Genomic DNA, 12106 nt, shown 5'->3' with positions numbered 1-12106 from the left:
ACTGTGAATATTTAAAAATAAACAAGTCCAGAATTCAAAACCCTGAGTCTAAAACCAAAATCATGACAATGTGATAAAGACCCTCTTTGGTGTTACATATCAGCACATAATAAGACAAAAATCATCTGAACCTTGGCAGGTTCTGAAGTTAGAAGCACTGTTTGATGAAGGATAAATTCTCTCTGAATTATCTTCCATGCTGTGGATGTTTGCCCAGTGTTAACAAAGTGTTTGGAGTTCTATACACTGTCCAGCCATGATTTTACACTTAGAAAGTTGCTCCTGAGAAACTTTAAAGGCTTTTGAAGCTTCCACTGAGTACACACTCCATGTATATGTTTATTAGTCAACAATGTTCTGCAACCGAGACACTACCAGATGCACCGTATCAGAGGGTAGGCAGTTCATTTTCTGAAGGGCAATCATTAGGAACTGAGACATTTGTGAAGAACCTATAAGCCTATAAAGCAATAAAATTGATATTCTGCAGAATTGAGTTCAGCTTATTGGTACAGCCTTCCACAACAGCTCCAATTTTCTCATGTGGCCCCTTCGGAAAATTACTTGCCCAGCCCGGCACTACATGGATAAAAGTATTGGGCCACTTACATATGGGAGGTGATTGGTCATGGAAACCCATGGCATGAAACTCCTCAAAGGAAGTTTGGAACTCTGCAGTTACTAATTTATTTGTGTTTTATTTTTCATGTTAATTGTCACATCACATTAATATGCCATGACATTATTATGTTTCATGTATGAAAACTAATTCAGCTAATTCAACTTATTCAGTCTAGATGATCTGCTCTCCTGACCTACAGCCACCCAATTATTATTATTATTATTATTATTATTATTATTATTATTATCATTTTTTAATTATACCCCATATCTGTATGTTGTATATACATTTCAACTGTTGTTAGAGAAAGTAACTTTTTCTCCAAAAACATGGTTATCACCTAACCACTATTTTCAAATCCCAGTGTGTGTGTATGTTTATATTTGTATCTGAGAGAGAAAGTGATGGGATTACTCTTGTTATGTGGAATCAGATGTGCTCTGTTTGTCTGCTTTGTGTCAGTGGGAGAGGCTGGTCCCAGTCAAAATGTGGGATCAGTGTCAGGATCAGTCAGAATCTTGCAGACTTTTTTGGACATGGTCAACTTAGCATTGAATTTCTGCGTACACTTATCTGTGTATAGTTTGCACTGGTGGATATGTAGTGTTTGTCAGTCTACTAGTCTTTCTGTAAGCTTCTCTCTCAAATGTGGGATATCTGTGTGTAGCTGTAGCCATCACAGACTGGGTGTGTGTTTTTCATTATCAAAAGGTAAGAAATACTTATTGCTTACATTTATCACACATTTGGAATATTTTTTTTCCTACAGCAGTATCTCAACTACAACAACAGCATTACAAATGAATAAAACAGGACACTTTAAAATCATCAAAGCAAAACAGATTTTAAAAGGCAATAAAAAGTTTAAATTGTCATTAGCTTGCTGTGCAGAAGCAGGAAGTTGGACCCAAGTGCAGGACTCTGGAGACAAGCGTGAACGTCACAGCAAACTAAATACAAAATACAAAACGATGGCATGGAAGGCATATACCACAAACTTGGAACTAGAAACTAGGAATTAAACACTACTGCAGAAACACAGAGCACAATGCCGAAGGGGAGTAAATAACAACTTGCAATGAACAGTAGATAAAAGAGGGAATCAGGGCAGAGAGGACACACCTGGGAAACACAGCTGAATATAATCTGAGTGACAAGGAGCAGGAAGCAAAACTGAACTGAATTTCCTCCAAACCATCAACGTGTCTTTTAGACCCCATTCCAACAAAACTGCTCAAAGAAGTCCTGCCATTAATTAATTCTTCGATCTTAAATATGATCAACCTATCTCTAATAATCAGCTATGTACCACAGGCCTTCAAGCTGGCTGTAGTTAAACCTTTACTCAAAAAGCATCTCTAGACCCAGCAGTCTTAGCTAATTATAGGCCAATCTCCAATCTTCCTTTCATATCAAACATCCTTGAAAGAGTAGTTGTCAAACAGCTAACAGATCATCTGCAGAGGAATGGCTTATTTGAAGAGTTTCAGTCAGGTTTCAGAGCTCATCACAGCACAGAAACAGCTTTAGTGAAGGTTACAAATGATCTTCTTATGGCCTCTGACAGTGGACTCATCTCTGTGCTTGTCCTGCTAGACCTCAGTGCAGCGTTCGATACTGTTGACCATAATATCCTATTAGAGCGATTAGAACATGCTGTAGGTATTACAGGTACTGCACTGCAGTGGTTTGTATCATATCTATCTAATAGACTCCAATTTGTGCATGTAAATGGAGAGTCCTCTTCACACACTGAGGTTAATTATGGAGTTCCACAGGGTTCAGTGCTAGGACCAATTCTGTTTACACTATATAGCATACATTTTCACTGCTATGCAGATGACACCCAGCTCTATCTGTCCATGAAGCTAGATAACACACACCAATTAGTTAAACTGCAGGAATGTCTTAAAGACATAAAGACCTGGATGGCTGCTAACTTTCTGCTTCTTAATTCAGATCAAACTGAGGTTATTGTACTCAGCCCTGAAAATCTTAGAAATATGGTATCTAACCAGATTCATACTCTGGATGGCATTACCTTGGCCTCCAGTAACGCTGTGAGGAACCTTGGAGTCATTTTTGACCAGGACATGTCCTTCAACGCACATATGAAACAAATATGTAAGACTGCTTTCTTCCATTTGCGCAACATCTCTAAAATTAGAAATATCCTGTCTCAGAGCGACGCTGAAAAACTAGTTCATGCATTTATTACTTCCAGGCTGGACTACTGCAATTCATTATTATCAGGATGTCCAAAAAACTCACTGAAAAGCCTTCAGCTAATCCAAAATGCTGCAGCAAGAGTCCTGACAGGGACTAGAAAGAGAGAGCATATTTCTCCTGTTTTGGCTTCCCTTCATTGGCTCCCTGTTAAATCCAGAATGGAATTCAAAATCCTGCTCCTCACATACAAGGTCTTAAATAATCAGGCCCCATCTTATCTTAATGACCTTGTAGTACCATATCACCCTATTAGAGCACTTCGCTCTCGCTCTGCAGGCCTACTTGTTGTTCCTAGAGTATTTAAAAGTAGAATGGGAGGCAGAGCCTTCAGTTTTCAGGCCCCTCTTCTGTGGAACCAGCTTCCAGTTTGGATTCGGGAGACAGACACTATTTCTACTTTTAAGATTAGGCTTAAAACTTTCCTTTTTGCTAAAGCATATAGTTAGGGCTGGACCAGGTGACCCTGAATCCTCCCTTAGTTATGCTGCAATAGACGTAGGCTGCCGGGGATTCCCATGATGCATTGAGTTTTTCCTTTCCAGTCACCTTTCTCACTCACTATGTATTAATAGACCTCTCTGCATTGAATCATATCTGTTATTAATCTCTGTCTCTCTTCCACAGCATGTCTTTATCCTGTCTTCCTTCTCTCACCCCAACCAATCACAGCAGATGGCCGCCCCTCCCTGAGCCTGGTTCTGCCGGAGGTTTCTTCCTGTTAAAAGGGAGTTTTTCCTTCCCACTGTCGCCAAAGTGCTTGCTCATAGGGGGCCATATGATTGTTGGGTTTTTCTCTGTATCTATGAAGCGCCTTGAGGCGACTTTTGTTGTGATTTGGCGCTATATAAATAAAATTGAATTGAATTGAATTGAATTGAATTGAACATAGCACACACGAAATGAGAGACTATCACAATAAAATAGACCAAAGACAAAAATAAACACAGAGACATGATTGACGGGAAACAAGACAAACTACAGAGACAGGCTACAGAGGGACCAAACAGAAATGTGGACATGGCTGGGCTGGGGAAACACAAGGCAAACAAACATGGAGCAAAGACTACATAGACGGGATGCTAGGGTGCACACAGAGGCAAGACCAAGACAGCCTGAGCCCAAAAACAAACAGAAGCACTGATAAACATTAATAACTAAACTAGGAAGCTCTGGGAAATACTAGACACAAGTAGACATTGAATGAAATCACAAAATAAAGGCAGAAATAAATCAAGAATCCATTTCTCAAAAAGAAAACAATAACACATTAACATTCAAAAGACTAACAACACTAAACACTGGGTCAAGGAACCAGAACTATGTAAATTACTAAATTTAGTACAGAAATACATTACAGTGTCGCTAGGAAATATGTGTTCAGGCTACACGTTGGAACAAATAACAAAAATGTTTTTTACTCATTTTATAGTACAAAAAAATGCTCGCAAAACAAAAAAAAAGGGCAAACTGCATAATTACAATTCCTGGACTGGCACCAAGTGGCCCACAGGCTTGGGAGCACTGTATAGCCAATTGTATAAAAAACTGTTGATTAATAGAAAGAACAGTGTTTAGCTCAAGCTCAGCAGCTCATTTATTTCTGGGCTACAATTCCCTCATTCACTCATATACATCGCATATATCAAATTAATCCCAAACAAAAATAAATAAAATGACATAAAGCATTCTTTCTAAAGCAAAATAAATACAAATGAATTCAAAATAATTAACATATCATAATTCAAAATAACCAGCTTAACATTCACACAACCTTTCTATAACATTCACATGATACACCATTACTCTTGAACTCTTACTATTATAGTGAATAGCTAAAAGTAGAAAACAGTTATTAAAAATAAAGAAAACACTGGTCTTATTACCAACAACAACAATATCCAGATCCCAAAAAGGAAGAAAGAAATGATAGAAACAGGAACAACCACAGTAAACTCACTGCTGGAGGCACTTCTTAAAACAAAGGAATAAATGTTACTGATGATAAACTGTGGAGATTAAAGCTGTTAATGCTCATGTTTTCCATGTACTGACTGTATAACATCACAACATAGGGGCAGCATTTTTTGGATTTAAACAAGTTGTTGGCGATACTATAATATAGTAACTGTGTGGCACAGAGCAGATGAACAGGTGCAGGCAGCTGCTTCCATGTCTGTGCAAACACAGTGTATGAGAAAGAGTGAAAAAAGGAAAAGGTTGTACCAGTCAAAAGTCTAAATTTTGTTGTTTCTGCTTCGGCTACTATACCCTCCACAAAAGATGAGTTAGTGAAATTGTACTTCAACACATAAAGTGTGGTAAGAAATATGAGGACGCTGCAAAGATGGTGCAGAAAGCTGCATCTGGTAAGATGGAAAAACCACAAAAACCTGGAAGAGTTGGCCGTATTTTTACAAAATTAAGTGGTTGGGAATGGACAGAGGCAAGGATAAAGATAGTTACACCCTATAGCCCCTTTTCCATTAGTACTTACTCGGATCGACTCATCACGGTTTGCCACAGTGTTTTCCGTTAGGTCATAGTACCTGGTAACAGGTAATTTTTTAGTACCCGCTCGGCCGGGCTTCCAAGCGATCCGAGCAGGTACTAAAATGTTACGTTGTCAGATTGCATTCCACTGATTGACTGTTCAGTAGCGTCACTAGATGAGTCATGAGAGTGTCTGAATCAAACCTGCCATTTTTGATTGAAATAGCTACAAAGAACAATGCTTGTTCCCCAAGACTGGCGAAAAACCACAGACCAAGGAGGACCAAGGACAATGATTCTTGTCCACCTTTGTTGTAGTGTTTGTGTCGCATGTTAATTACGTCACAGAACTCAGACACGTTGCAACAACCAACGACCATGCACATCAGGAGGTCCTAAATTGTAATGGAAAAGCAGTTGATCCGAATTGATTTGTGGCGAGTCGATCCAAGTAGGCACTTGGAAAAGGGGCTTATATAGCAATAAAGAGAATGTACCACAAGACATGATAAGACTTCAATTTGTTTTAATCTCAGTTGGTATTTCCTTTTATCTGTTGCTATTAGATATTTTCATACCCCCAAAAATATTATCAGAATCATTTCAAGTTAATTTCAAAATGCTTACATGAAGAAAAATGTATTCATTTAGTTTTTCCAACTTTGGTTCTTGACAGAAGACTTCCCTTGCTAGCAAGTAAAAGATGTTCGTCTTGTTTTTGTCGTTAACGAGAATAAGTTTCTAAACCAGCGGGACTTGTGGAAACACAGACCCAACATTTATTTGGTCCTTAGGTCACTGGTTCAGATCCGGCTCGAAGGACCAAATAAATGTTGGGTCTGTGTTTCCACAAAACTTATTCTCGTTAACGACAAAAACAAGACGAACATCTTTTACTTGCTAGCAAGGGAAGTCTTTGGTCAAGAACCAGCTCTTGGAGCTCACGCTCCTAACCTGTCTCATGCCCAAAATCCTTCAAAGAGCAGCTTCCCTCGCAGCTATTTATTGACAAACTGTTACAGTTCACACAATACACATCACAGCACCTCCCTCCGTAAACCCCCCTTGGTTACAAAGACAAGGCACTATGTGTGTGTATGTGTGTGCACGTGTATGCATGTGCAAGAACGTGTGTGTGTGTGTGTGTGTGTGTGTGTGTGTGTCCTCCTGCTGACCAAAAGGGTCATAAAAGCAGGAAGCAACATCACAAGAAACAGATCTTTCAGATAGGATGTTTCTGCATAAAACCTCCCCCAGCACAGAGTGGCTGGAGAGGTGCTCAGGATCAAAGGAATGTCTTGATCCTACTGCTTGAACCAAGACTGTACAAATTTAAGAACATAATGACAACATTCAACAATTAGACTTAACAAATGGTTAGATCTGAAAACTAATGACATGACCTTTAAAAAGTTTTCAAAAATGACAGACATTTAAAGTTTAATAATCATGTGTATCTCATTACATCCTCAGCCATTTTAAGTTGATCTATACGATATTTTCAAACCTGCAGTTTTTTGTCACATACAAACAGTTTTTGTAGTTGAAGTACTAAGGGAGTTTCTGTATTGCTTTCTCTTCCCACGTCTACCACTCTTACCTGCAGTCTATCTGTTCAAAATGTATTTTCTTCTCTTCTCCATTACTTTTCTTTCATCAACACATCTGTCTCAAAATTATTCCACTACAAAACAAACACACTGCTTTTTTGTTTTGTCTTTTCTGTGCTCCTTTTCCCTGCATTGTCAACCCCACCATTTGTGCTTAAGTAGCCTCTTCTGTCTTCCCCTGTTTCATCTCTTGTTTGCTGCCACTCTCTTGCCAGTAATTGTCTGTCTTTCTAGAGTCTTGCTGGGCACCAGATAAGAGCTTTTCACACTACAAATGACAAGTACTCAGGAGGAGGTTCATTCCATTCGCAAACAATGATCTGTAAAAGCACACTGGATGACATGTAAAATAAGCACTCTGCAAAGACCGCCTGGGCAGACCTGAAATAGACAATTCAACGCACCACTTACCGACACATTCAGCCAATTTGTACTTGGATGGAATATGTACAATGTAGGGAGACTGTAAGTAAAAAAATGCATTCTTTTTGTACAGCATTTCATGGGTTTTTAATGGTTCACAATACTAAAAGAGACGTTTGAGCAGTACAGAAAATAAGAGGTTTGTCCCTAAGTTCAAAATTCAGAGGCAAAAAGTGCCCAGCAAGAACTGACAAACACAGAGATGAGGAACCACTTGACACAAAAGCTACTAAATATGACACGCAACTACATCGTTGTATAACATTCCACCTTCTTTCCAGCACTGCACTTGTGTAAATAAGTTTGTAAATTTATTTGTTGTGGTGATTTCATTTATTAAGTTGTCTTCATCACTGGAATGTCTCAGTGGGACTTTGCTGTATGGTCACAGATGCTCAAACAGATGCTAAGCAAAGAAAAACAAATCTATATGGCACAGATACAGAAACAGCTAAACAACTCTTTGATTCAGCCACCCATCTTCTTCTGCTCATCTGGGTGTCGGGGGAGGCAGCCTAAACAGAGAAGCCCAGACCTCCCTCTCCCACCTCCTCTAGCTTGTCTGGGGGAACACCAAGGCGTTCCCAGGCCAGCTGTATAATCTCTCCACCGTGTCATGGGTCTGCCCCGGTGCCTCCTCGTGGTGAGACATGACCATAGGTGAGGGTGGAGACATAGATCAACCGTTAAATTCAGAGCTTCACTTTTACACTCAGCTCCCTCTTCACCACGACAGACCGGTACAGCATCTGCATTACTGCAGCCGCAGCCCCAATCCATCTGTCGATCCCCCGCTCCATTCTCCTGTCACACGTGAACAAGACCCTGAGATACTTAAACTCCTCCACTTGGGGCAGGAACTCATCCCTGACCTGGAGTGGGCACTCCACCCTTTTCTGGCTGAGGACCATGGCCTCAGATCTGGAGGTGCTGATTCTCATTCCCACTGAACCGTTCCAGTGCAAGCTGGAGGCCATCACCCAGTGAAGCCAACAGAACCACATCATCTGCTAAAAGCAGAGATGAGATTCTGAGACCACCAAAGTGAAAGCCTTCCACCACATCGCTACATCTAGAAATTCTGTCCGTAAAAATTACCAACAGAATCGGTGACAAAGGTCAGCCCACCTTTGCGTGGGTGATGGATTCTTTCATTCAATTCAGTTTTATTTATAAAGCACCAACTGAAGTCACTTCAAGGTGCTTTATATGGTAAGGTAAAGATTCTACAATAATTGAAGAAAAGTCCAACAATTAGATCACTCTTTATGAAGAAGCACTTGGCAATGTTGTGAAGGAAAAACTCCTTTTTAATAAGAAGAAACATCCAGGAGAACCAGGCCTCAGGGAGGGACAGTCCTCTGCCTAAACACATTAAACTTTTATTTTTAGATCTTGTTAGATGGATTTACAATACTGGGACAAGAGGATCCATGAAGTACAGGGTGCAGAAAAGCCACTGCAAATATGCCTATAATGACACATAATATGATCCATTAACAGGATCTAATGGGGCCGAACCCCCAGAAGACTCATCAGTGGAAAGGAAGATAAGATTTCTTTACATTATTCTGTGAAAGCTCTACTTTCCATTTGAGTCAAAATATAAAGGCCAAATGAAGCCACTGTGCCATAATGATGTCCGCACCATCTGCCACGTTCCCCCTCAGCCTTATTCTGCTTATACACAAAATGCAAAAATAAAACAATGCATTGTGTATGGCATCCGTATATGTGTAGAAGTAATAATTGACTGTCAAGTTTGTCACATTTCAACTAATCTGAACCTTCACTTGCAGATAGACAAACCTTTAACCTTTTGACAGCTTACCTTTCACAAGTACAGTTGGATGTACCGTGATTTGTTATTATATCTAGTCACACTATCTCAGGCTCCTTCTCCACTAGAGAGGTGATCTTCCATGCCCCAATAGCCAGCCTAGATAGCGGGGAGAATGCACATGACCCTTACAGCACCTTGTGTGGGTTGTGTGCCTACAGGAGGGAGGGCCCTATGGGCTGCGGCTTTGACCAGACACTCTCTGTTGTGCTCCCACCACAGGCCTGGTTCCATTGTTGCGCTCTGGTAACCCTAGCTACATAGGTCCCTTGCTTTTTTTTCTCAGGCACAGGGGTCCACTGAATCACTCTTTGTCTGGCTCCTCACCCAGGACCAATTTGTCTTGGGAGACCCTATAAGAGGGCAAAGCAACCCCCCCCTCCTCCCAAAAGAAACATAGCCCCTGGACTCAGTGGGGCACAAAGAACCCTCCACCAGACTAATGTAGCAATTGACAGAGGAGCACAAACTATTGTTATATGGAATTGCTTTGTAGTATTGTCTTTGACGCTTCTCAGCTACAACTGAGTACTAATGGAGCAATACTAATTTGCGTCAAAGTAAAAGGTCAGGATAGATGACACAAATTTCTCCAAACCTAAATAAATTCAGGATGATTGCAGAAACATTTTCTATATTATACATTAAGGTGGTGTTTTAGTTTACTATTCTAACACCAAACCTATGAAACTGTCCCAAATTATTCCAGGTTTGACAGTGTGATTTGCAGGAGTGTTACTTATATCTTTTAAAAATGTTGACATACACTGCCTGTCAAAAGTTCTTTATTTTCATGACTACTTACATTGTAGATTCTCACTGAAGGCATCAAAACCATGAATGAATGCATATAGAATTATGTAGCAAACAAAAAAGTGTGAAATAATTCAAAACATGTTTTAGATTTTAGATTCTTCAAAATAGTCACCCGCTGCTTTGATTACTGCTTTGCACACTCTTGGTATTCTCTCCATGAGTTTCATGAGGTCACCACCTGAAATGGTGTTCCAACAGTCTTGAAGGAGTTCCCAGAGATGCTGAGCACTTGTTGACCCTTTTGCCTTCACTCTGTGGTCCATTCTAAACCAAACCATCTCGGTTGGGTTTTGGTCAGGTGACTGTGGAGGCAAGGCCATCTGGCGCAGCACTCCATCACTGTACTTCTTCGTCAAATAGCCCACACAGCCTGGAGGTGTGTTTCAAGTCAGAGTCAAAGTCAGCTTTATTGTCAAAGACCACATGTACAGTCATACACAGGAATTTGAAACCGCAATACTCCCATGGCCCTCAGTGTACACTAAAACAATATAAAGATAAAACGATAAAAAATAAAGTCTTATGTACAACACAATACAATACCATATAATTATTTAAACAGCAGTGTCCAACACAATCATGGTGTGGGCAAGTTTGTGTGCAAGTGGGGGTGGAGCAGTCAGTGAAAAGGCAATGGTGATGGGTCAGAGTTTGTGTGTTTGGGGGGTGGGGGGGCTCAGAGGGAAGAGTTGAATGCAGGTCTGGAGTTCCTGTGTGTGAGAGCGAGGAGTGAATTAAGGATCCTGACAGCCTGATGGACGAAGCTGTCTCTCAGTCTGCTGGTGTGGCTCACCAGAGACTCTTCAGTCTCCTTCCTGAAGAAGCTGTTGGACAGATGAGTGGAGTCACCTGTAATGCTGAGAGCTTTCTGGATGAGGCGGGTGCAGTAGATGTCCAGGAGGGAGGGAAGAGAAGTACCCATGATCCTCTCTACTGCTCTCACTACCCGTTATAACTTTTTCCGGCAGGACCCAGTGCAGGAGTCATACCACACAGCAATGCAGCTGTGAGGATGCTCTCCTCTGTAGAAGGAGGAAGTAGAGTTGCTGTTGGGCTTTTCTGACCAGTGATGCTGCAAATTTGATGAAGACGTTGGAGCTGCGTGATGGTGTGCAGTCGTGGGTCAGCAGAGTGAAGAGAAGGGGGGTCATCACACATCCTTGGTGGGTCCCCGTATTCAGTGTTCTTGTGCTGGAGGTGTTGTTGCCAACCCATACTGTCTGCGGTCTTCCTGTCAGGAAATCCAGCAACCAGTTACACAGTGAGGTGCTGATCCCCAGCAGATCCATTTGTGAATGAGTTGGGGAATGATCATGTTGAATGCTGAACAGAAGTTTATGAACAGCAGTCTAACATTTGGAGTGTTTGGAGTCATTGTCCTGTTGAAAAATAAATGATAGTAAAACTAAACATAAAACCTGATGGGATGGCATGTGGCTGCAGGATGCTGTGGTAGCTATGCTGGTTCAGATTTCCTATAATTTTGAATAAATCCCCAACAGTGTCACCAGCAAACCACCCCCACACCATCACACCTCCTCCTTCATGCTTCACATTACGAACCATGTAGAGACCATCCATTCACCTTTTCTGTGTCACACAAAGACACGGCAGGTGGAACCAAACACCTCAAATTTGGACTCATCAGACCAAAGCACAGATTTCCACTTGTCTAATGTCTCCACATGTTGATTCTGTTCATCTGGACAAAGCATTTTCAGTGGGAGAAATGTTTCGTCACTCATCCAAGTGATTTCTTCAGTCTCAGCTGACTGCAGGTTTCCTGGTCAGCTGAGACTGGTCTAATGTCCATTCCTTGTATTTCGTGGCCCAAACAAATCTCTTCTGCTTGTTGTTTTTCCTTAGTCATGGTTTCTTAGCAGCTATTTGACCATAAAGGCCTGATTCACACAGATGTGTCTGCTACTGGAACTCTGTGTGGCATTGATTTGGGCTCTAATCTGAGGTGCTGCTAACTTGTGATTTCTGAGGCTGGTGACTCGGATGAATGTATCCTCAGCAGCAGAGGGGACTCTTGGTCTTCCTTTCCTGGGGCGGTCCTCATGTGAGCCAGTT

Source organism: Perissodus microlepis, chromosome 6 (assembly GCF_051167445.1).
Source record: "Perissodus microlepis isolate ML-2025 ecotype Zambia chromosome 6, ASM5116744v1, whole genome shotgun sequence".
Classification (NCBI taxonomy): Eukaryota; Metazoa; Chordata; class Actinopteri; order Cichliformes; family Cichlidae; genus Perissodus; species Perissodus microlepis.
This window is presented reverse-complemented; position numbering follows the sequence as displayed.